We start from the raw sequence: 27,555 nt of genomic DNA, 5'->3' as shown, positions 1-27,555 counted from the left end.
CAGATATTCCTGCGGGTCTAAAACCAGAACGCTTTCTTCCCTGACCCCTGCCCTCATATCACCCCAACCCCAAGTCTTTTGGCAGAGCCGGCTACAGAGTCGAGTGTCAGTTTAATGCTTTGTCCCTAAGGTCTCCCGAGGGCTGTTAGAACGGCCTTAGGGTTACGATTCGGGTTCAGGTGCGCCCCCTCTGCGCCTGCGCCGGCGCTGTGCGCGCGCGCCCCCCCCCTCTGCGCCTGCGCCGGCGCTGTGCGCCCCCCCCCCCCTCTGCGCCTGCGCCGGCGCTGTGCGCCCCCCCCCCCCCCTTTGCGCCTGCGCCGGCGCTGCGTTCTTCTCAGCACACACCCGGAGAGCATCGCCAGGGCGGAGCTGAGCTCTCCTGTGCACAGGCTTCGGAGATACAGCGAAGGCAGATCAGTGTTCTCCTCAGCATAGACCCGGGCGGACGGGGGCACCGCGAGGACGGAGCTGCGTTCTGCTCAGCACAGACCCAAGGGACACCGCGAAGGCAGAGCAGCTTTCTCCTCAGCACAGACTTTGGGGGCACTGCCTCGCTTTGGGACAACTCGGGGCCGCATCGACGGTGAATAAAATCCTTCCTGTTTGCAGCCCAGTATAATCAGGGTCAGAGACCAGTTAGAAGGGTTCAGTGTGGAAAACGGGAAACCAAAAGCCCCTCTGAATCCTGCCCACTAAGGTACTCCCCAGCCAAGATGAGGCGGCCGCAGTGCGAGATCCACACCTCTGCCTCGGAAGACAAATGCAGTATTCCTAATGCAGACATGACACCCAAAATATAACACCCCCATTGCTCATGTAACAAGCACCTGTAATGCTAATGCACTGTCTCAATACAAAAATATTAATATAAGATCCGAAATTCCCTCGCTGCCTTGCAGTCGTAAGACAGTGATCATAACAATCAACTTTGACATAGTCAATACAAACGTAGTAACAAACCTAGGATTAAGGTTGGCGTCAGGGTTAGGGGTTAAGTTTAGGGTTAGGGGTTGGAGATAGGGGTTGGGGTCAGAGTTAGGGGTTAGGAGTCAATGTTTAGAGTTACGGGTTAAGAGAGGTTAGGGGTTAGGCATTAGGGATTATGGTTGGGTGAGGGTGAGGGTGACGGTTGTGGTTAGGGGTTAGGGTTAGGGGTTAGGGTTAGGGGTTAGGGGTTAGAGGTTAGGGTTAGGGTCAGGGGTTAGGGGTCAGCGTCAGGTGTTAGGGGTCAGGGTCAGGGTTCCCACTCTGTGGGTTGTCTATTTACTCTGCTGACTGTTCCCTTTGCCATGCAAAAGCTTTTTAGTTTAATTAAGTCCCAGCTATTTGTATTTGTTTTTATTGCATTTGCATTTGGGTTCTTGGTCATGAAATCCTTGTCTATGCCAATATCTAGAAGGGTCTATCCAGTGTTATCTTCTAGAATTTTTATAGTTCAGGAATTAGGTTTAAGTTCTTAATCCATCTTGAGTAGATTTTTGTATAAGGTGAGAGATGAGAATGCAGTTTTATTCCCCTACATTTGACTCTCCAATTATCCCAACATCATATGTTGAAAAGGGTGTTCTTTCCCCACTTTATGTTTTTGTTTACTTTGTCGAAGATCAGTTGGCTGTAAGTATTTGGGTTAATTTCTGGGTTCTCTCTTCTGTTCCATTGGTCTATGTGCTATTTTTAAGCCAGTACCATGTAGTTTTGGTAACTATGGCTTTAATGTACAGTTCAAAATTAGGTAGTGTGATGCCTTCAGGTTTTTTTTTTTTTTTTTTTTTTTTGCTTAGCCTTGGTTTGGCTACATGGCTCTCTTTTGGTTCCATATTAATTTTAGAATTGTTTTTATAATTCTGTGAAGAATGATGGTGGTATTCAGATGGGGATTGCATTGAATTTGTTGATTGCCTTTAACAGAATGGTAGTTTTCACAATATTGGTTGCACCCATCCATGAGCATGGGGATGGGTTTCCATTTGTTTGTGTGATCTATGATTTCTTTTCTTTCTTTTTTTTTTTTTTTTTTTTCAGAGGGAGTTTCGCTCTTGTCGCTGAGGTGGGAGTGCAATGGTGTGACCTCGACTCACTACAATTTCTGCCTCCCGGGTTCAAGTGATTCTCCTGCTTCAACTTCCCAAGTAGCTGGGATTATAGGCATGCGCCACTGTGCTTGACTCCATCTATGATTTCTTTCAGCAGTGTTTTGTAATTTTTATTGTAGAGGTCTTTTGATTCCTTTGCTAGATATATTCCTACATTTTTTTTTTGTTTGTTTGATTTTTTGCAGCTATTGTAAAAGGGGTTGTGTTCTTGATGTGATTCTCTGCTTGGTAGCTGTTGATGTATAGAAGAGCTACTGATTTGTGTCCATTAATCTTGTATCTGGAAACTTTGCTGAATTCTTTTATCACTTCTAGGAGCTTTCTAGAGGAGTCCGTAGGGTTTTCAAGGCGAAAGATCATATCGTCAGCAACCAGTGACAGTTTGACTTCCTCTTTACCGATTTGGATTTCCTCTATTTCCTTCTTTTGTCTGATTTCTCTGGCTAGGAATTCCAGTACTATGTTGAAGAGGAGTCATGAGAGTAGGCTCCTCGTCTTGTTCCAGTTCTCAAAGGAAATGCTTTCACCTTTTCCCCATTCAGTATTATGTTGGCTGTGGGTTTGTCATAGATGGCTTTTATTACCTTAAGCTATGTCCCTTGTATGCCTATTTTGCTGAGAGCTTTAATCATAAAGCAATGCTAGATTTTGTCGAATGCTTTTTCTGCATCTGTTGATACAATCATGTTGTTTTTCTTTGAATTCTGTTTATTTGGTGTATCGCATTTATTGGCTTGCATATGTTAAACCATTCCTGTATCACTTGTATGAAACCCACTTGATCATGGTGGATTATCTTTTTGATATGTTGTTGGATTCAGTTAGATAGTATTTTGTTAAGGATTTTGGCATCTGCGTTCATCAAGGATATTAGTCTGTAGTTTTCTTTTTTGGTTATGTCCTTTCATGGTTTTGGCATTAGGGTGATGCTGGCTTCATAGAATGAATCAAGGAAGGTTTCTTTTTTCTCTGTCTTGTGGAATAGTGTGAAAAGATTGGTATCATTTCTTCTTTGAATGAAAGAAGACATTCTTTGAATGTCTGGTAGAATTCTGCTGTGAATCTCTCTGGTCCTCGGCTTTTTCTGTTGGTAATTTTAAAATTATCATTTCAATCTTGCTGCTTGCTTTATTGGTCTGCTTGGGGTATCTAATTCTTCCAGATTTAAGCTAGGAGGGTTGTATTTTTCCAGGAATTTATCCAACTTTTCTAGGTTTTCTAGTTTATGTGCCAAAAGGTGTTTATAGTACCCTTGAATAATCTTTAATATTTCAGTGGTTTCATTTGTAATATTCCCTGTTTCATTTCTTAGTGAGGTTACTTGGATTTCCTCTCTCCTTTTCTTGGTTAATCTTGCTAATGGTCTATCAGTTTTATTTATCTTTTCAAATAACCAACTTCTTGTTTAATTTATGTTTTGTATTTTTTTGTTGTTGTTGTTATGTCAATTTCATTTAGTTCTGCTCTGATCTTGGTTATTTCCTTTGTTTGCTGGGATTGGGTTTGACTTGTACCTGCTTCTCTAGTTCCCTGAGATGTGAACTTAGATTGTCTGTTTGTACTTTTTCAGAGTTTTTGACGTAGGTGTTTAGGGCTAGAAACTTTCCTCTTAGCACTGCCTTTGCTGTATCCCAGAGGTCTTGATAGGTTGTGTCATCCAGTTCGAAGAAATTTTTTACATTTTACATTTCCATCTTGATTTCGTTTTTCACCCAATGCTCATTCTGTGAGGAACCACCAAATTGTTTTTCACAGCAAGTGCATCATTTTCTATTCCTAGCAGCCAGTTCATGAGGGCTCCAATTTCTCCACCTCCTTAGCAACATTGATTTCCTGTGTCATTGTTATGAAAGCCCTACTAGTGGATGCAAAGTGGCATTTCATTTGGGTTTTGTCTTGCATTTTATTAATGAATAACGGTGTTTAGCATCTTTTCTTGTCCTTCTTAGACATTTGTGTATCTTCTTTGGAGAAATGTCTATTCAAGTCCATTGCCTATTTTTTTATTGAGATGTTAGAAATTCTGTTGTTGAAATGTGGGATATTAAGCTTTTATCAGATACACATTTTGATTTTATAAGATACATATTTTCTCACATACTATGGGTAGTCTTTTTACTCCCTTGATAGTATCCTTTGATGCATAATGGGTTTTTATTTTGGTTAAATCTAATTTACATGTATTTTCTTTTGTTATGTGTGCTTTTCTGTCATATTTCAAAATACACTTAAAACTCAAAGGTCATAAAGATTTACCTTGTATTTTCTTCTAAGAGTTACATATTTTTAGTCCTTACATTTAAGTCTTTTATTAATTTATAATTAATTTTTGTATATACTGCAAGGTAGGGGTCCAATTTCTTTCTTGTGCACTTACATTCAGCTGTTGAAGAGACTGTTCTTTCCTCCCTTGACTAGACTTGGCCACCTTGTTGAACAGTCATTGACCATATATGTGAGGACTAATTTGTAGTATCTCAAATCTGTTCTGTTCTATTGGTCTAAAAGTCTATTGGTCTTATGCCGGTACCACATTCTCTTGATGACTGTAGATTTGTAGTAGGCTGTGAAACTGAAAAATGTGAGTTTTCCAATATTCTTTTTCAAGATTGTTTTGAATGTCAGATCCTTTGAATTTTTGTGTGAATTTTAGAGCGAGTTTCTTTGTTTCTGCACAAATGCCTTTGGAATTTTGATGGTATTGCATTGAATCTGTAGATTACTTTAGATGGTATTGTCATCTTAACAATATTGTCTTACAACCCGTGAATGCAGAATGTCTTTCCAGTTATTTCCACACTCTTTATTTTTTTCCAGCAAAGTTTTGTGTGTACCATGATGGTTAGATTTCTGCCTGAATAATTTATTCTTTGATGCTATTATAAATGGAATTTTTAAAATGTTTTCATAGTTCTTTACAACTATATGGAAATATAGCTCATTTGCCTATGTTTGTTTTGCATCCTGCCTCTTTTATTAGTTATAATCGGTTTTGTGTTTTGTTTGGAGCTTTATACCCATAAGATCATGTGTAGATATAATTTTACTTCTATTTTTTATTTCTAATTTCGATGCCTTTTATTTCTTTGTCTTGCCTAATTGCTCTGGCTAGAACTGCCAGTGCTACATTGAACAGAAGTGGCAAATGCACCATCCTTGTCTTGTTCCAGATGTTAGGAAAACAGCTTTCACTGTTTCATCATTGATCACGATATTAACTGTTGGTTTTTTATACATCCCATTGTCATGTTGCAGAAGTTCCCTTCCATGCGTAGTTTATTGAGTATTTTTATTATAAAAGGGTGTTGTATTTCATCAATGTTTTTTCTGCACCAATGGAAATAATCACTTGCTTATTCCTTTTCCTGTTACGGTTTATTACACTGATTGATTTTTTATAGGGTGAGCCACCCTTGCATTTTGGGGATAAATCTCACAGGGTGATAATTTACAATCCTTTGATTATACAGTATTGCTGCTAGTATTTTGTTAGTATTGCTAGTATTTTGCTGAGATTTTTGCTTATATATTCATAAGGGATATTGTGCTGTAGTTCTCCTTTTTGTGCTCTCTTTGGCTTTGGGGTAAGGATAATGCTGTTATCAAAAAATGAATTATCAAGTATTCCTTCTTCATATATTTTGTCAGAAGAGTTTGAGAAGAAATGGTATTAATTCTTCTTTAAATGTTAGGTTGACTCAACAGTTAATGCAGCTATTTGGTCATAAATGTTTCTTTGTTAATCGCTTTCCATTACTAATACAATCTCCTAGGTTATAGGTCTATTCAGATTTTCTCTTTCTTCTTGAGCCACTTTGGTAGTTTGTGTCTTTCTAGAGATTCATCCATTTCATCCAGGGCCCCTAATTTTTTGTTAGACAGTTGTTCACAGTATACTCCTGTAATCCTTTTGCATTTCTGTGAAGCTGGTAGTAATGGCTCTGCTTTCATTTATTGTTTTAAAAATTAGTCTTCCATGTTTTGCTCAGTCAATATAGTGAAAGGCTTGATCTTTCAAAGAATCTGTGTTCATTCTACTGCTCTCCAACCTTCTATTTTATTGATTTATGCTCTAATTATGTTGTTTATTATTTCTTTCCTTCTGCTAGCTTTGCATTCAGTCTTTTTTTGTTTTCTTCCACTGCCTTTAGGTATAGAGTCAGGATATTGATTTGAGATTTTTTCTTAAATGTAGTTGTTTATATCCATATATTTTCTACTTTCACTGTATTCAATAAGTTTTGTTATGTTTTGTTTTTATTTTAATTTGTCTCAAGATATTTTATAATGTTGCTTGTGATTTATTTTTTCACTCACTGGTAGTTGAAGACTGTATTGTTTAATTACCACATTTTTGTGAATTTTCCAGTTTTCACTTATTTATCTTTTGTTTCTTCCATTGTGGTTGTAAATTATATTTTGTATGATTTCAAACTTTTAAAAATTATTAGGACATATTTTGTGGATGAAGATATGGCCTATCCTAGAGAAAGTTCCATATACACTTGAAAAGAATGTATATTCTGCTGTTGTTGGATGGACAGTCCTGTATATGTGTATTAGCTCTCAGTGGCTTATACTGTTGTTTAAGTCTTGTATTTCTCATGAAGCTTCTGTCTGGTTTTTCTATCCATTAATTAAAATGAGATATTGAAGTGTCCAACTGTGACTGTTGATTCTTTCAGCTTTACTGAGGTGTAATAGAGAAATAAAAATTGTACATGTGATGCGTTTATATGCACATTCTGAAATTATTACTAAAATGAAGTCAATGAACATGTTAATTACCTCACAGAATAGTTACCTTTTTGTGTGCATGCGTGGGATAAGAAAACTTAACTCTATCCCCTGTGACTGCAGAGTGGCCATTCCAGCTGCTCCAGGCTCCAGCAGAGGAAGACCGGGGCAGTTGACACCACCAGGGGGGCCCTCAGGCATGGCGCGCATGCATTCCAGAGGCCACCCATACCATGCTCTGCCTCCTGGCCGCCCAAACTGCAGTCTCCCTCTGTGTGCAGGCAGCAGCTGCCTGGCAACCCCCGAGCCCGCTCGCACTCCCAGCCTCGCAGAACCAGGGCCTGGTGTACCAGTGGCTGTGGTCAAGCCAGGCATTCTGCCCGGCGGCGGCTGCACAGGAGCGAGAACTGAGAACCCGCCACTCAGCCCCACACGGGGTGACTGCCGAGTGCCCATGGCAGCAGCCCCGATCTCCCTCAGGTGGAGGAGTGGTTGGCAGGCACGGCCTGGGGGGCCTCAGGCTGGGAACGCTGGCGATCCCGAGGCCGACCAGGCCATGCACCTCCAGCCCCCCGGGCACCCAAGCTGCAGCTGCCTTCTGTGTGCAGGCAGCAGCCTCCAGGTAACTCCTGAGCCCGCCGACACTCCCCACATCTCGGAGACACGACCAGATGTTACTGTGGCTGCGGCCAAGCCAGGCGGTCTGCCCTGCAGCAGCTGCACGAGGGCAGGAAGCGGCCCTCTGTCCCATCTCTGGTGGCTGCAGAGGGCCCCTGACTAGAGGTCTCGAGCTCTGACAGAGGAGGAGCTGGCCGGGGTAGGGTCCGGCTTGACCATTTGGAATTACAATACACTTCACCCAACAACCACAGAACATACAGTGGAGTATCATCTGTGTGCAGATGAGTATACTGCTCAAAGCGATTTACAGATTCAATGCTTTTCCTATCAAACCACTAATGTCATTTTTCACAAAATAGAAAACATTTAAAATTTTTATGGAACCTAAAAGGAGTCTGAATAGCCAAGCCAAAGCAATACTAAAGCAAGACATAAGCTAGAGACATCATATTACATGACTTCAAACTATAATAGAAGACTATAGTAATCAAAACAACCTGGTACTGTTAGTAAAACAGACACATAGACCAATGGAACAGACTAGAGTACTAGAAACTAAGTCCACATGCCTGCAACCATCACATCTTTAACAAAGTTGACAAAAGTAAGCAATGGGAAAAAGACTTTTTATTTAATAAATAATGCGGGGATAACTGCCTAGTCACATGCAGTAGAGTAAAACTAGACCCCCATATTTCACCAAATACAAAAATTAGCTTAAGATGGATTAAAGAGTTAAATTGAAAATCTCAAGCTATAAAATGCCTAGAAAAATACCTAGGAAATACTTTTCTTGATAATGGCCTTGGCAAATAATTTATGGCTTAGTCCTCAAAAGCAATTGCAACTAAAACAAAAATTGACAAGTGGGATTTAATTAAACTGAAAAACTTTTGCATAACAAGAGAAACTATCAAAGTAGTAAAGAGATAACCCACAGAATGAAAGAAAATATTCACAAACTACACATCTAACAGAGGTCTATTATTCAGAACCTATAAGGAACTTAAACAAATCAACAAGCAAGCAGCAAGTAACTCCATTAAAAAGTGGGCAACAGCACATGAACAGACACTTCTCAAAAGAGGACATACACACAAGCACCCAACAAACATATGGAAAAGTGCTCATCATCACTATTAGAGAAATGCAAATCAAAACCGAAATGAAATACCATTTCACACCAGTCACAATGGCTTTTTTTTGAAAAGTCAAAAGAAAAACACATATCAGTGATGATTTAGAGAATAGAGAACACTCATACACTTTCTGAAGGAATGTAAATTAGTTCAGCCACTGTGGAAAGCAGGTTTGGAATTTCTTAAAGAACTGAGAGTTGAACTACCATTCAACCCAGTAACCCCATTACTGGGTATATATCCGAAAGAAAATAAATATCTACCAAAAAGACACATGTAGCCATATTTTTATCACAGCACTATTCACAATCACAAAGACATAGACTTAACCCAGGCGTCCAGCAGTGGTGATCTGGATAAAGACTCATGGAATACTATACAGTCATAAAAAATTATGTCATTTGAAGCAACATGGATGCATTGTTTCTAGCAAGCTAATGCAAAAGCAAAAACAAAATACCTCATGTTCTCTCTCATAATTGGGAGCTAAATGCTGGGTACAGATGGTCATAATACAGAGGGGCAGGAGGGGCCGGGACTGGTGGCTCACGCCTGTAATCCCAACACTTTGGGAGGCCAAGGTGAGCGGATCACCCGAGGTCAGGAGTTTGAGACCAGCTTGGCCAATGTGGTGAAACCCCGCCTCTAATGGAAACAGAAAAATTAACTGGGCATGGTGGCTGGCGCCTGTAATCCCAGCTACTCGGGGATCTGAGGCAGAGAGTCGCTTGAATCCGGGGGGCGGAGGTTGTAGTGAGCCAAGATCGCGCCACATCACTCCAGCCTGGGAGACGGAGCAAAACTCTGTCTCAAAAACCAACAACGAAACAAACAAACAAACAAAAAACAAAGAGGGAGGAGGGAGGGAATACAGATTGATTAAAACTATCGATTGGTTAGTGTCCTCTCTACCTTGGTAATGAATTCATTCACTTAATTCAAAATTCATCCATTCAATTCATAATTCAGTTCCCCCTGAGAAAAAAATATTCACTTGTCATTAAAATCTCTCTGTATCTTACTGATTTCAGATTGAATTTAAATTTCACCTTAATAATAGAAACAAAAGAACTAGTTAAACTGACAAAAACTAATAAACGTTTGCTCAAATTTACTGACAGAGTCGTGGGTTCTTCATATAATAGTAACATTCTACCAGTTTTAAGTAAAATAAATAAGGAAACAATCTTAATTCCATCGCCTACCGGGAGGGACGTGCCCCCGCTCCCAGGTGAGTGGGACCCTGCGCTCTGGGCTGGTTGCGCCGCAGCCTCTGGCACCTCTTGTTGGCAGCCTCGCCATTGCAGGCACAGGGCAGGCATTGGGGGGCGGGAAGCTAGCCAGGCCCAGGCGATTCCTTTGCCAGGGGCTGGGCAGGTGCAGAGAGGGGTGGAGCGGTGATGCCCGGGGCGAGGGAGCCTCCAGCTCTGGACGGTTCGCCGCCTCTGCCTCAGGAGAGCGCTGCAGGAGCTGGGTGGGGAAGGGGAGGGATGAGGGGACGCAGGCCAGGCCACGTGGCCCCTTAGACCTGGGTGATGCAGGAGGGGCTGTGGGAGACCAGAGAGGACCCAGAGCAAAAACCGGGAACTGATACCTCTGGCTGAATATTTGTCCTCTTGCGGAAGTTTGAAAGTCAGTTATTTCATTAAAGTTTAATTTTATTATAAAAATAACAACTATTAAAAATTCCCTGTAGACACTGGAATGATAAATTTTGGTACAGTTTCAGCATAACAATCTTTGGAGATTTTAGATATTCTAATTATTCAAATTGCGGCCATGCTTCAAAATATATGCCGTATATTTTTATGGCATCCACCCCTGTGTCCCTGTGTCCCGCATCTGCCTCTGTGTCCCTGCTGGCTCAGGACACGAGCTTCTTCCTCCTTCCGCAGACTCGGATCAAGCTGTCCTCCCTCCGGCGCCTGAGGCAGTCATGGGGACAGCCTGCCCTCGAATAGCCCGAGAAAGCCCGGCCTGTGCCCTGTGCTCGGCGTGCTGTCCTGGCTCGTGCCCCTCAGAGCCCCTCACAAAGCAGTGTGACAGGTGTGGAAGGACCCAGCACCAGGCAGCGGTGAGCGGATGGATGCTCCAGGGATGTGGGGCTGCTGGCAGCCAAGAACCCAATGCCAAATTCCATGGCATAATTTTGGATATTTTTCCCTTATATTTTTGTGTAAGGCTTTCAGACTTACACATTTTGAGTTTTTTAAAAAATATAGAATAAACTACAATTCTGACTTCCATACTTTACCTGTTGATAGCAAGTCTTCATAAAGTTTTTTGTTAAAGGGGGCTATTCCCTCTCCATAAGTTGGCCTTTGCACCCTTGTTGAAGATCATTTTGACCATATGTACAAGGCTTTTGTGGAGAGAGGTGTCTCTATTATTTACTATCTCCACATGTCTTGATTTAATACATTTCTTTTTAGATTTTCTCCTTTTTACTTTTTGAGACAGGTTCTCTGTCATCCATGCTGGGGTGCACTGGTGCGACCGTGGCTCACTGCAGCCTTGCTCTCCCAGGCTTAAGCAATCCTCTCACCTCAGCCTCTGGAATAGCTGAGACTACAGGTTCATGTCACATTGCCAGCTTAATTTTAATTTTTATTTTAATAGCGATGGGTGTTCTCACTATGATGCCCAGTGTGGTTTGAACTCCTGGGTTCAAGGAATCCTCCTACCTCAGCCTCACAAAGTGCTGAGGTTACACGTGTAAGTCATAGAACCTGGCCTCAAAATACCACATTTGAAAAGCGTTCAACAGCACTGCAATTAGTTTTTGATTTAAAAATTGTGAGGGCTCCCCACTTGACATTCTTTTACAAGTTTAATTGGCTATTTTCAGTCTTGAGATTTCATAGGTTTTAGAATTTTGTATTTCTGCAAGTAAATATTGTTATGATTTATATAGCTATTGCATTTAATCTGTTGTTGATTTCATTAGTATAGACTAAAGAAAATTGTTTTCTAATTTATGAATATGGGATATCTTTTCAATTATCTAATCTATAAACATAGAATATCTTCCCCATTGTTTGTGACTTTTCTTCAGCAACATCTTACAACTTCTAGCATACTAGTCTTACATCTCTTTGCTTGTTTATTCCAAAGTATATTCTTCTTAATGCTGTTTTCAATGGAATTTTAAAAACTTGGATTGTACATTGTAATGAAGAGAACCACTTAATTTTGTATTCTGCAATTTTGCTAAATGCAACTATTAGCTCTAACAGGTATTGTTTTCAGCATATAGGATTTTTTGTATCTAACATCATATCATAAGTAACAGGTAATTTTACTTCTTCCTTTAGAATGTGGATCTTTTCTTTCTTTCGTTGCCTAGTTGTTTTGCCAGGACCTTCACTGCTATTTTTGAATAGATGTGGCAACAGTGAATATCTTGCCTTATTATTAATCTTAGAGGATAAACTTTCCACACTTCAGAATTCAGTATAATATTAGCGATGATTGTTTCTGTTTTCTTGGTTTTGTTGTTGTTTTTGTTTTTTTGAGATAGGATCTTGCTCTGTCACCCAGGCTGGAGTGCAGTGGCATGATCTGGGCTCACTGCAACCTCCACCTCCCGAGTTCAAGCTGTTCTCATGCCTCAGCCTCCCTGATAGCTGGGACAGCAGGCATACACCACAACGTCCAGCTAATGTTAACATTTTTTGTAGAGAGAGGGATTCACCATGTTTGTCAGGCTGGTCTGGAACTCCTGACCTAAAATCATCTACCCCCCTCAGCCACCCAAACTTTTGAGGCTATAGGCATGAGCTGTTGAACCCAGTTGGTGATGAGTTATTTACATATCTTTTGTTATGTTAGTTTCCTTTTATTTCTAGTTTATTGAGTGTTTTTTTATCTTGAAAAGATGATTAATATTGTCAATTGACTTTTTTGCATTATTTGAGATGATTGTGTGGTTTATATCTTTTACTCTGTTAATATGATATATTAAATTGATTGATTTAAACTCTTATTCCAATATGGCCAAATAGGAAGAGCTCTGGTCTGCAGCTCCCAGTGTGATCAATGGAAGATGGGTGATTTCTGCATTTCCAACTGAGGTACCTGATTCATCTCATTGGGACTGGTTGGACAGTGAGTTCATCCCATGGAGGGTGAGCTGAAGCAGGGGAGGGCATCAACTCACCCAGTAAGTGCAACGGGTTTGGGGGATTTTACTTTCCTAGCCAAGGGAAGGCATGACAGACAGTACCTGGAAAAACAAGACACTCTCACCCAAATACTGCACTTTTCACACAGTCTTAGCACTTGGCAGACCAGGAGATACTCTCCTGTGCCTGGTTCATTGGGTCCCACACCCATACAGCCTTGCTCACTGCTAGCACAGCAGTCTGAGATTAACCTTCATGCTGCAGGTATGTGGAGCTGAATCCGCAATTTTTGAGGCTTCAGTAGGCAAACAAAGTGGCCAGGAAGCTTGAAAGGGTAGAGCCATTCACAGCTCAGCAAAGCCTACTGCCTTTATAAACTCCACATCTGTGGGCAGGGCATAGCTGAATAAAAGGTAGCAGAAACTTCTGCAGACTTAAACATCCCATCTGACAGCTCTGAAGAGAGCAGTGGTTCTCCTGGCATGATGTTTGAGCTCTGAGAATGGACATACTGCCTCCTCAAGTGGGTCCCTGAACCCCATGTAGCCTAACTAGGAGACACCTCTTAGTAAGGGCCAACAGACACCTCATACAGGTGAGAGACCCTCTTCAATGAAGCTTCCAGGGAAGGATCAAGCAGCAGTATTTGCTGTTCTGCAGCCTCCTCTTTTGATACCCAGGCAAACAGGGTCTGGAGTGGACCTCCAGCAAACTCCAACAGACCTGCAGCTGAGGGACCTGACTGTTAGAAGGAAAACTAACAAACAGAAAGGAATAGAAGCAGCATAAACAAAAAGGACTTCCACATCAAAACCTCATCTGTAGGTTACCAACATCAAAGACCAAAGGTAGATAAAACCACAAAGATGGGAAGAAACCAGAGCAGAAAAGCAGAAAATCCTAAAAACCAGAGCACTTCTTTTCCTCCAAAGGATTGCAGCTCCTCACCAGCAACGGAACAAAGCTGGAGGGAGAATGACTTTGACGAGTTGACAGAAGGAGGCTTCAGAAGGCTGGTAATAACAAACTTCTCCGAGCTATAGGAGCATGTTTGAACACATCGCAAGGAAGCTAAAAACCTTAAAAAAAGGTCAGACAATGGCTAACTAGAATAAGCAGTGTAGAGAATACCTTAAATGACCTTATGGAGCTGATAACCATGGCACAAGAATTGTGTGACACATGCACAATCTTCAATAGCTGATTCAATCCAGTGGAAGAAAGGATATCAGTGATTGAAGATCAAATTAATAAAATAAAGTGAGAGGAAAAGTTTAGAGTAAAAAGAGTGAAAAGAAACGAACAAAATCTCCAGGAAAAATGGGACTATGTGAAAACACCAAATCTAAGTTTGCTTGGTGTACCTAAATGTGACAGAGAGAATGGAACCAAGTTGGAAAGCGCTCCTTAGGATATTATTCAGGAGAATTTTCCCAATGTAGCAAGGCAGGCCAACCTTCAAATTCAGGAAATACAGAGAACACCACAAAGATACTTGGATAAGAGCAACCCCAAGATATTAATTGTTAAATTCACCATGGTTGAAATGAAGGAAAAAATGTTAATGGCAGCCAGAGAGAAAGGTCGGGTTTCCCACAAGTGGAAACCCATCAGACTAACAGCAGATCTCACAGCAGAAACCCTAGAAGCCAGAACAGAGTGGGGACCAATATTCAACATTCTTAAGGAAAAGAATTTTCAGCCCAGAATTTCATATCCAGCTAAACTAAGCTTCATAAGTGAAGGAGAAATAAAATCCCTTACAGACAAGCAAGTTCTGAGAGATTTTGACATCACCTGGCCTGCCTTAAAAGAGCTCCTGAAGCAAGCACTAAGCATGGAAAGGAACTACTGGTACCAGCCACTGCAAAAAAAAAATGCCAAATTGTAAAGACCATCGATACTATGAAGAAGCTGCATCAATTAACGGGAAAAACAGTGAGTTAACATAACAATGACAGGATCAAATTCACACATAACATTATTGACCTGAAATGTAAATGGTCTAAATGCCTCAATAAAAAGACATAGACTGTCAAATTGGATAAAGAGTCAAGACCCATCAGAGTGCTGTATTCAGGAGGCCAATCTCACATGCAGAGACACACATAGGCTCAAAATAAAGGGATGGAGGAAGATCGACCAAGCAAATGGAAAGCAAAACAAATTAAAAATTAAAAAACATCAGAGATTGCAATCCTAGTCTCTGATAAAACAGAATTTAAACCAACAAAGATCAAAAGACGTAAAGAAGGCCATCACATAATGGTAAAAGGATCAATTCATCAAGAAGAGCTAACTACCCTAAATATATATGCACCCAGTATAGGAGCACCCAGATTCATAAAGTAAGTCCTCAAATACCTACAAACAGACTTAGACTCCCACACAATAATAATGGGAGACTTTAACACTCCACTGTCAATATTAGATAGATCAATAAGACAGAAGGATAACAAGGATATCCAGGACTTGAACTCAGCTCTGCAACAAGCTGACCTAGTAGAAATCTACAGAACTCTCCACCCCATATCAACAGAATAAACATTCTTCTCAGCACCACATCGCACTTATTCTAAAATTGGTCACATAATTGGAAGTAAGCACTCCTCATCAAATGTAAAAGAATAGATGTCACAACAAATTGTCTCTCAGATCACAGTGCAATCAAATTAGAACTTAGAATTAAGAAACTCACTCAAAACGGCACAAATACATGGAAACAGAACAACCTGCTCCTGAACGGCTACTGGGGAAATAAGGAAATGAAGGCAAAAATAAAGATGTTCCTTGAAACCAGTGAGAACAAAGAGAAAAACACCAGAATGTCTGGGACACATCTAAAGCAGTGTGTAGAGGGAAATTTATAGTACTAAATGCCCACAAGATAAAGGAGGAAAGATCTAAAATAAACAGCCCCACATCACAATAAAAAGAACTAGAGAAACAAGAGCAAACACATTCAAAAGTAAGCAAAAGGCAAGAAAGATCAGAGCAGAACTAAAGGAGATAGAGACACAAAAAACCCTTAAAAAATTCAATGAATTTAGGAGCTGATTTTTTGAAACTATCAACAAAATTGATAGACCACTAGCAAGACTAATAAAGAGGAAAAAAGACAAGAATCAAATAGACACAATAAAAAAAGATAAATGGTATATCATCACTGATCCCACAGAAATACAAAATACCATCAGAGAATACTATAAACTCCTCTTCACAAATAAACTAGAAAATCTAGAAGAAATGGATAAATTCCTGGACACATACACCCTCCCAAGATTAAACCAGGAAGAAGTTGAATCTCTGAATAGACCAATAACAGGCTCTGAAATTGAGGCAATAATTAATAGCATACCAACAAAAAAATATCCAGGACCAGATGGATTCACAGCTGAATCCTACCAGAGGTATAAAAAGGAGCTGGAACCATACCATTCCTTCTGAAACTATTCCAATCATTAGAAAAATAGGAAATCCTCCCTAATTCATTTTATGGGACCAGTATCATCCTGATACCAAACCCTGGCAAAGACAAAACAAAAAAAAGAGAATTTTAGACCAATATCCTTGATGAATATCAATGTGAAAATCCTCAATAAAATACTGGCAAATGGAATCCAGCAACACATCAAAAAGCTTATGCACCATGATCAAGTAGTCTTCATCCCTGGAATGCAAAGCTGGTGCAACATACACAAATTAATAAATTTAATCCATCACACAAACAGAATCAATGACAAAAACCACGTGACTATCTCCATAGATATATAAAAGGCCTCGGACAAAATTCAACAGTCTTTCCTGCTAAATACTCTCAAGAAACTACATATTGATGAAATGTATCTCAAAATAATAAGAGCTATTTATGACAAACCCACAGCCAATATCATACTAAATCAGTAAAACTGGAACCATTCTCTTTCAAAAATGACACAAGACAAGAATGATTTCTCTCATCTCTCCTATTCAAAATAGTGTTGCAAATTCTGGCCAGGGCAATCAGGCAAGAGAAAGAAACAGAGGTATTCAATTAGGAAGTCAAATTATCTCGTTTGCAGATGACTTGATTGTATATTTAGAAAACTTCATTTTCTCAGCCCAAAATCTCCTTAAGCTGATAAGCGACTTTAGCAAAGTCTCAAGATAAGAAATCAATATGCAAAAATCACGAGCATTTCTATACACCAATAACAGACAAACAGAGAGGCAAATCATGAGTCAACTCCCATTCACAATTGCTACAAAGAGAATAAAATACCTTGGAATATATCTTACAAGGGATGTGAAGGACCTCTTCAAGGAAAACTACAAATCACTGCTCAATGAAATAAAAGAGGACACAAACAAACGGAAGAACATTCCATGCTCATGGATAGAAAGAATCAATATTGTGAAAATGGTCATACTGCCCTAGGTAATTTACAGATTCAATGCCATCCCCATCAAGCTACCAATGACTTTCTTCACAGAATTGGAAAATACTACTTTAAAGTTCATATGGAACCAAAAAAGAGCCCATATCGCCAAGACAATCTAAGCAAAAAGAACAAAGCCGGAGGCATCATACTACCTGACTTCAATCTATATTTCAAGGCTACAGTAACCAAATAGCATGGTACTGATATCAAAACAGATCTATAGACCAATGGAATAGAACAGAGGCCTCAGAAATAACACCACACATCTACAACCATCTGATCTTTGACAAATCTGACAAAAACAAGCAATGGAGAAAGGATTCCCTATTTAATAAATGGTGCTGAGAAAACTGGCTAGCCATATGTAGAAAGCTGAAACTGGATTCTTTCCTTACACCTAATACACAAATTAATTCAACAGGGATTAAAGACTTAAATGTTAGGCCTAAAACCATAAAAACCCTAGAAGAAATTCTAGGTTACACCATTCAGGATATAGGCATGGGCAAAGATTTCATGACTAAAACACCAAAAGCAATGGCAACAAAAGCCAGAATAGACAAATCAGATCTAATTAAACTAAAGCGCTTCTGCCCAGGAAGAGAAACTACCAACAGCCTGAACAGACAACCTACAGAATGGGAGAAATTTGTTGGCAATCTATCCATCTGACAAAAGGCTAATATTCAGAATCTTCAAAAAAACTTAAACAAATTTACAAGAAAAAAAACACCATCAAAAAGTGGGCAAAGGATATGGACAGACAATTCTCAAAAGAAGACATCTACGCAGCCAACAGACACATGAGAAAATGCTCATCATCATTGGTCATCAGAGAAATGCAAATCAAAACCACAATGATATACAATCTCATGCCAGTTATAATGGCGATTATTTGAAAGTCAGGAAACAACAGATGCTGGAGAGGATGTGGAAAAATAGGAAGGCTTTTACACTGTTGGTGGGATTTTAAATTAGTTCCACCATTGTGGAAGACAGTGTGGCCATTCCTCCAGGATCTAGAACTAAAAATACCATCTGACCCAGCGATCTCATCACTGGTATATACCCAAAGGATTATAAATCATGCCACTATAAAGATATGCACACGTATGTTTATTGCAGCACTATTCACAATAGCAAAGACTTGGAACCAACCCAAATGTCCATCAATGATAGAACTGATTAAGAAAATTCAGCAAGTATCTACCATGGAATAGTACACAGCCATAAAAACGGATGAGTTTTTGTCCTTTGCGGGGACTTGGATGAAGCCGGAAACCAACATTTTCAGCAAACGATCACAAGGACAGATAACCAAACACCACATTTTCTCACTCATAGATGGGAATTTACCAATGAGAACACTTGGACACAAGGCAGGTAACATCACACAACAGGGCCTGTCAGGGGCTGGAAGGGCTAGAGGAGAGACAGCAGTAGGAGAAATATCTAATGTAAATGATAAGTTGATGGGTGCAGCAAAACAACATGGCACATGTAAACCTATGTAACAAACCCGCACGTTGTCCACATGTACCCTAGAACTTAAAGTATAATAAAAAAATAAAAAACAATTAGATTGATTTACATGTGTTGAACAATACTTACATTGGAGAGATAACTCCTTCTTCGTCACGGTGTATAATCCTTGCAATATGTTATTGAATTTGGTATTCTAATATTCTGAGGAGAATTTTTACATCAATAGTCAAAAGGAAAATTGATTTGTAGTTGTATTTTTTTTTCCTTAGTGTCTTTGTGGGGTTCGGTGTTGTGTTAATGCTGGGCTCATAAAATAAGTTGGAAATTGTTTTCTCTTTTTCATTTTTCTGAAGTAGTTTAAGAAGGGTTGGTGTTAACCCTGCTTTAACATTTTGAAAAAAATAATTTAATGAAGTGATTCGTGTCTGGGCTTTTTGAGGGGAGGTTGTTGTTACTACTTATATGCCTATTCAGATCTTTTTATGGTTTATTTTTAGTATAATCTATATTTCTAGACATTTGTCTATATCTCTTAGCTTATCACATTTTTTAGTGTATACTTGGAATTAAACTTTTATAATCTCTTCTTTTCCTACTTTTTTGGCATCAGTAGTAATAGCTCCTCTTTTATTTCTGAATTTAATTATTTGAGATAACTTCTTTTTCTTTTAATCTAACTGTTTGTCAGTTTTCTTAATCTTTTCAATAAAACCAAACTTTAATTGATTTTTCTATGGCTTTAATTGTTATTTATTTATAACTGCTGAAATTTTTATTCTTTACTTATGTTTGGTTACATTTACTGGTTGATTTAGATAGATTTTTTTAATGTACACATTTACTACTACAATTGAATACAAGCTTTAGATGCATTCAATAATTTTGTTATGCTTTGTCTCCAGTTATGTTGAAATTTTCTCTGTGATTTCTTCTTTAACCCATAATGTTGTTTAGGAGCATGTTACTTGATTTTTATGTATTTGCAAATTTTTAAATTTTTCTTCTGGTATTCACTTCTAGTTCCATTCCATGTTAGTTGTAAATGATATTTTGTATGATTTTAATTTTCTTGAATTGATTTTTTTGTGGTCCGATTTGTGATATAGTCTCAAGAATGTTCCATGTGCGCAGCAGAAGCATGTTCATTCTGTTGTTGAGAAGACCCTTTCTAAAATTCTGCTGGATTTGGTTGAATAACTCCCTGCTCAATCCTCTGTCTTCATTTGGTCTGCCAGGTTGTCCTCTCCGTTATTAAAATCTCCTATCATTTTGGTGGTGGTCTCTATTCCTCCCTTTGTTTTTATTTATAATTTTGTTTTTTACACAGACGAAGTGTTGCTATCTTGTCCAGGTTAGTCTCAACTCCTGGGCTCAAGCCATCCTCCTGCCTCAGCCCCCGCCAAGAGGAAGGGATTACAAGCATGCGTGATCCACTGTACTCAGGCTATTTCTCCTTTTAATTCTGTAATTATTTGTGTTATGTGTATGGAATAGTTGCTGATACATGTGCACATTTTAATTATGATGTCTTCTTGGAGATTTATTTTTATTATATAATGTCCTTGTTTGTCTTTATGACAGTTTTTGCTTAAAGTCTAATCATCTAATGTAAGTGTGATCAACATTTTTATACTTTGGTTGCTATTTAGGATGATTTGGTACCATATAGAATATAATTTTCCATCCCTGCATTTTCAATCCATGTTTATGCTTAAATAAACAGAATTTATTTGATTTTATATTTTTAGTTTTATAAACAGTTTATAAACAGAATTTATTTGATTTTATATTTTTATTTTTTCAGTGACCTTGTGTCTGTTATTGGAGAATTTAACATTGTTACCTATAAGGTTATTATTTGCAGTTAAGGAGTTACTATCGCCATTTTGTTAATTGTATTGTGTTTCTTTTGTAGTTCTTTTATTTATTTATTTTATTTCTTGCTGTCTTCCTTTTTGTCTAATTAATTTTTGTACTAACATGATTTTATTTATTTTTCTTTTGTATACATTCTACATGTATTATCTTTGTGATTACTATACATATTACATGAAACGTCTCAAAGTTATAACAATCTAGTTTAATCTGATGTTATCTCCATTAGCATATAAAAACTCCAGTCTTTCACATGACTGTCTTTCCCAACACACACGTTGTTCTTGATGTCACAAATTAGGCCTTTTTATATGATGTATTCTTTAACATACATATAAAATATTTTTGTGTATTTTGTGTCAAATTCCATAAGGGAATTAAAATTACTTACCAACATCACAATAATACAGGATGCCATATTTCTCTATATATTTGCTTTACAGTACAGTTTTATATTATTGTATGGCTTTTTGGTACTCTCATTTTTTAATTTCAAAGGACTTTCTGGTATTTCTTGAAGAACAATCCTAGTGGTCATAAACTGCTTCGGCTTCAGTTTATCTGAAAAAATCTTAATTTCACTTTCATGTTTCAATGAGAGTTTTCCCATATATAATGTTCTTTGTTGGTAATATTTCTCTTTTTTTTTTGAACTTGAATATGTCATCCCACAATCTGAACTGTAAAATATCTTTAAATACATTTGTTGATAGTATTAGCAGGCCTAAATTGTATGTGTTTAATCTTTTTTCTCTTGAAATTTTTGAAGTTTTTTCTATGAGATATTTAACAGTTTTATATTGTGTCTCACTTTGGTTTTCTTTAAATTTATGCTGGTCAAAGTCCACTAAAGTTCTTGAGTGTGTTTGTCCTTTTTTCAAATTTGAGCAGTTTTTGTCCGTTAATTTTGTTTATTTATTTATTTTGAGATGGATTCTCTGTCTGTTGCCCAGACTAGAGTTCAGTGGTGTGTTCTCAGCTCATTGCAACCTCTGCCACCTGGGCTAGAGTGATTCTCTTGCCTCAGCCTCGCAAGTAGCTGGGACCAAAAGTGAGTGCTACCTGGCTTGGCTAATTTTTGTATTTTTGTATTTTTTTAGTAGAGATGGGGTTTCACTATATTGCCAGGTGGATTTGAACACTTGACCTCAAGTGATCCACCTGCCTTGGCCTCCCAAACTGCTGGGATTACAGGTATGAGATACCGTGCATGGCATGTCTTTTTTTTTTTTTTAATAACACACTTGGGACCTGTTATTTATTTCTTCTTGCCTATTTTTCCCTTTTGAAACAGCAATGTGTGTCCTTTGCCTTTCCCACCTTTGTATTTCAAAAACACATAACATGTTAGATTTCATAGATCCACAGCTAAAGAAAAATCTTGCATTAGAATGAATTATACCTTGACTTTCACCCATATGAGGTTTGGGCAAGACTTTGAGGTTAGATTTTAAAGTTGATTCTGGAGTGAGTTTAGAATTATAGAGTCTAGTAGATGGAATGATTGTATTTTGTGTGGAATTAAAAATGAATTGGGGACATGAGGCATGGTTTTCATGTTTTTGTTTCCCTTAAAATTTTATGTTGAAAATTAATCCCCAAAGCAGCAGTATTGGGAGGTGTGGTCTTTCGGGATGTGTTTAGGTCAGGAGTGCTCTATCCTCATAAATAGATTACTGCTCTTATTAAAAAGTTTGATGAAGAAAGTTTGATCAATTACACATTACAACTTTTCTCCACCTCATATTAATTCGTAGAGTGAAAAAAAAATGACCCATGGATTGTCTACCTATCTCCAGTCATTCACTTTTTATAAAACTTAACCTAACACTGTAACAAGTGTGCAGATACAAATGTTCATATGTCATTGTCCATGATCTTGTGTAATTTAACAGAAGATATAAAAATAAACTTAAAAATTCCGGGAAACATGGCACTTATAACTGTTCAGGAAATGTGAAGATAATAAAAGCACAAAAGGAGGGGGCCTCAGTGGCATCATTGCATATCTGATGTTTATGGGAAGTGAAGGAAAGAGCAGGCTAGGAGGATGGTTCACATGGGATTGCTAGGGATGACTCAGGACTTTTTGATTGCGGTAACCATAATGGTCGGCACTGAGGAGAGTGGTGGTCTTGGTTGACATAATCACAGAGATTTTCTAAGAAGAGACTTTTTTGTTCTGTTTGTTTTTCCAGATATGCATTTACTTTTCTGATAAAGGACACATCTTCAAATAATAGTGCCATAAAAGTGCTTTTTATTCCATAGAATTGGAATCTCTGTCATGTTCCTTCCTGTCTTCTGGATTTTTGCCTGCTTTTTGGGTTGCAGGCCCAGGGCCTGTGACCAGAGCATCCATAACTAGGCCTTCATCTACATAGTGATGCTCCTACCATGACAAACTTGTTCTCTACAGACATAGATTGGCAAGATGTTCTCTAGAGTGGCCTCAAATAGAAGCCTACTGTCTATCTTAACATGACAATGAGCAGCTTCTTCCCATGCACCACCTGCTGTTTGAGCATACTAAAAGCCATTGCCATTAATCCCAGAATGTACTGGTTGGTGAATTTCAAACTCACTCATTTTAGTTATACACTATGTGTTGTCTTCCTCTCATGGATTCTCAACTTCTGTATTAGTAGTGACTGGCTCTACCCCACTAAAGCTAAACCAAATGAAACCTGGGCAAGAATTATTTTTCTTATTTACTCATTTATTACCAAATTTACTCTTTTATTTAATATAACACTTGGGATAATATTTTCTTTTATTCTTCCATAAATGTGCTTCATATGGATATATCACACATTGTGTATAGTTTGACACAGTGTTAATATAGTTTCGATCTATTTGGATGTTTGTACATTTATTTTATCTCAATATTTGTTCTCAGGAAGAGTATTTTTCTTCATAATCTAAAGTTTCAACAAATTTTAAATGCATTTTACTGAGGTAAATATACTCAGTTTACATTGCTTTTTTGTGTTAAGGCACATTTTTCCTCAATCCTGAAAATAACTTTTGAAATATATGTAATTTTAAATTTACATGTCTTTCCCTCAGAACTTTGAAGACCATAATCAACTGGATTCTTGATCTTATTCACATGTTGAGAAATAGGTTTGTTTTCATTACTTTATAATTAATTTGAATTTTATCTTAGATGGCTTTATGTGATTTTCTCTATTTTGGTATTATGCTTTTAACTATTGTATTTCTTTTAATAGTTATGCCTTTAAGCTATTATAAGTAATTATTTTAATAATTACATATTTTTATTCTCTATTTGACATTCACTCCATTTTATTTATTTAAACTGGGACTTAAACTACATGACTTATTCTAGATTTTTATGTATTTCAATTTTTCATATTGTTTGTTTTAACCCTATTCAGACTTCTAAATATTCACTTCATCCTACATTCTAATTCATAATTCCTTTTTCCATTTATGCAATTTTTCTATTTATTCTATCCTTTACATTGAAAATTTTTTTATATCTAACATTTTTACCGAATTATTTTCATAATCTACTTTATTTTTTTCTTACTTTTAAACTTTTCCTCTACTATATTTAATCATTATAACTACTTATGTTATTTCTACACTATATATGCAGTTTGAGGATTTATTAAGAGCTAATTGTACAGCCGTGTTTGGATTAGTATATTGTTTCTGAATAACTTTGGTCTTGATGACTCTTACTTGGTATATTTTAAAAAGAATAGTAGATTTCTTTTTATTATAAATGACTGACCTCAAGTGATGGGGTCATTGAAGATTCTTGGTCGAGGTATTTTAATCCAGTGAAAAGATATGTGTAATGTGAACAATGTTCCCTTTGCAGACACCTGAAATGATAAAGTCAATGTATTTATCTAAATTGTCCTGATTAAAACACAGGGTGTACATATGAACCAGAAACTAATATGAGGATTGGTGTTAATTCCCAAATCAACCAAAGAGGAGAGATACCACCTCCATAACTACTCTAACCTATTTTTTCTAAACTTTTGAAAATGTAAGGATTCTAACTTTAGATAGCATAGTCAGATCCAAATACTCCTGCATCTATGCTGCTGTGACATTATATTCACCAATCAGACATGTTCAATTCTAACAACCTGTGCTTCCATTATTAGCAATTCCGAAAGGTAGCATCAACTTCTAGTCTAATTTTTATTCTATAGCTGTGCTTCTTTATTCTTTCCTGAAAAATTAATTGTGGAGGTATATGCCTTTGAAGTTTTTCTGCAGATATGGTTATTTGAGTTTGAAAAGATAAGATTATCTAAATTTTTTCCAGAAATTCTGATACCCTCATTATATCTTTGAAATCATTGGTTGTCACACTCCTGCTGACATGTGCATTTAGGAGAACTATATAAATGTCAGTGCTTTGCAGTCTCTGAGGGGTTGAAATAAACAACACCGGCCATCTTGGCCACTGAGGCTCGCTTGTAGCTTTTCATTCCCAGTCCAGGCATCTAGATTCAGGGGCACCTTGCTGAGGGACTTTTTGTCGAGGCCTTCTTCAGAAACTTTTGTTCTTATCCCTGTTTCTGGAGAAGAAATGGAGCTTTGATAATGAATTTTATACATTCTTATTAATACTCCATGCTTTTTACTCTTGCTCATATCATACATTCTCCTCTACGCACTCCTGCCCCCTTTTGTACAAAATTGCAGGCCTGTTTTTAATGAGGGGGCCACCTAGGCAGTGAGACAGTGCCATGTTTGTGCTGATCCATCTGACCCTTTCCTGGTGCTTTTCCATGAGGAAAAAATGGAACAATGAGGAGTCGGTGCTTCATCTGAATTTGCCTGTTGCTTACCACAATCACAGAAACGAAGACAAAAAGGCTTAACTATTACTTTGATGTGGGCCACTTGCTTTAATTTCCAACTCTGAAATCAAGCAGTTTAGTTCTTCCCAGCTCAGCTCAACTCTTGAAATTTCAAGGAAGAAATTCTGTTTTTATTGGTCTAAATTTTGTGTCATTTATATAGAAAAAAAGGTAATAAAATTGCATCATATATTTAAAAATTGAATGCCTTCTGTTTGGCCATTTTACTGAAGAGAAAATTTGTGTAGCCTACTGGATTTACTCACGGTGAAGCTCCAAGTACTAATATTCAGAAAAATTAAGGAATCAAAATATAACTATTTCTCATAGCATTTCTTTTTTTATAAAGTTTCTATTTTATTGTTTGTAATTTAAAAACTTTGTAGAAAATAGTTTAAAATTTTCAAAGTTAATACAAATTTAGTTTTAGAATTTCTGTTTGCATAAGTGTTGTAAGTAGCTAATATTAATTAATTGTAATCATCCACTATTATCTAAGCTATACATTAAAAAATGTGTTAATATTTGCTATTGCCTAAAATATAATACATATTTACATAATCTAAGTTACTAAAAATAATATAATTTTGCATAGTAACATACACACGGATAAATAATCAACATACACAGGTCTTTTTTAATTTTATTATTATTATACTTTAAGTTTTAGGGTACATGTTCACATTGTGCAGGATATTTACATATGTATACATGTGCCATTTAGCATTAGGTATATCTCCTAAAGCTAACCCTCCCCACTATCCCCACCCCACAGCAGGCCCCAGAGTGTGATGTTCCCCTTCCTGTGTCCATGTGTCCTCGTTGTTCAATTCCCACCTATAAGTGAGAATATACGGTGTTTGGTTTTTTGTTCTTGTGATAGTTTACTGAGAATGATGATTTCCAACTTCACCCATGTCCCTACAAAGGACATGAACTCATCACATAGTATTCCATGGTGTATATGTGTCACATTTTCTTAATCCAGTCTATCATTGTTGGACATTTGGCTTGGTTCCAAGTCTTTGCTATTGTGGATAGTGCCACAATAAACATACGTGTTCATGTGTCTTCATAGCAGCATGATTTATAGTCCTTTGGGTATATACCCAGTAACGGGACAGCTGGGTCAAATGGTGTTTCTAGTTCTAGATCCCTGAGGAATCGCCACACTGACCTCCACAAGGGTTGAACTAGTTTACAGTCCCACCAAGAGTGTAAAAGTGTTCCTATTTCTCCACATCCTCTCCAGCACCTGTTGTTTCCTGACTTTTTAATGATTGCCACTCTAACTGGTGTGAGATGGTACCCCAGCTTACTTTTTATCAGGTTGGTGCAAGAGTAATTGTGGGTTTTGCCATTGAAAGTAATGGCAAAACCCGCAATTACTTTTTGCACCACCCTAATAATTTTTTGTGGAGACAGTGTCTTGCGCTATTGTCTAGGCTGGTTTACAACTCCTGGGCTCCAGTGACCCTCCTGCCTTGGCCTCTAAAATTCTGGAATTACAGATGGGAGCCACTGCACCAAGCTACTTTGTATAATTGTTAACATAAACATAAATACTTTGAGAAAGAGAAATGTCAAAATCATTGGAGGAAAATATATTGTAAAGTATACAATAGAAAAAATCAAACAAAATACAACAAATACAACAAAAAATTATCAAAATTTTCAGAGGAACAAAACAAAATCTAGTTTTACAATCTTCAGAATTCAATCCCATTATATCAAACATATAAAGAAACATATTCAAAGAAAAAGGCAATCAATAGCGGCTGACCTCGAGATGACCCAGATGTTGGAATTAGTGTGGATTTTTAAAGTAGTTATTGTAATTCTTAGTAAAATCAAAACCCCAAAAACCCTTAAAATAAATGGATAGGAAATCACAGCAGGGTAGAAGAAACTACAATAATAACAAAGGCTCAAGTGGAAATTCTAGAAGTGAGAAAGTTTTCAAAATTAAAAATAATCAGTTGTGTTGAGGAGCAGCTTGGAGGTGGTAAAGGGTCAATGAACCTTAAAATACAATTGAAATGATTCAATCTGAAAAATGTGAGCAGTCATAGGTTGGGGTGAGGGAGCTTTTCCTTTGGTTAGTGCTTTTAGGTAATCTTGGTTTTGATAAGATTACTAGACTGATCCGTCAGGGGCTTGCTAAGCCAGAGTTTATCTTGGTTTCAGTAGTGCTTTAAACAAAACTC

At 37.7% G+C, this 27,555-nt stretch overlaps 1 protein-coding gene and 1 pseudogene across 1 annotated transcript in view; both read left to right on the top strand.

Moving 5' to 3' along the window:
• Window positions 1–27,555, top strand: part of LOC129057614 (protein FRG1-like) — a 309,759-nt gene that overhangs the window by 32,211 nt on the left and 249,993 nt on the right. The window lies entirely within an intron of this gene.
• On the top strand, window positions 6,910–7,607 carry LOC129057613 (mucin-19-like; annotated as a pseudogene).

Source organism: Pongo abelii, chromosome 12 (genome assembly GCF_028885655.2).
Source record: "Pongo abelii isolate AG06213 chromosome 12, NHGRI_mPonAbe1-v2.0_pri, whole genome shotgun sequence".
Classification (NCBI taxonomy): domain Eukaryota; kingdom Metazoa; phylum Chordata; class Mammalia; order Primates; family Hominidae; genus Pongo; species Pongo abelii.
This window is presented reverse-complemented; position numbering and strand designations above follow the sequence as displayed.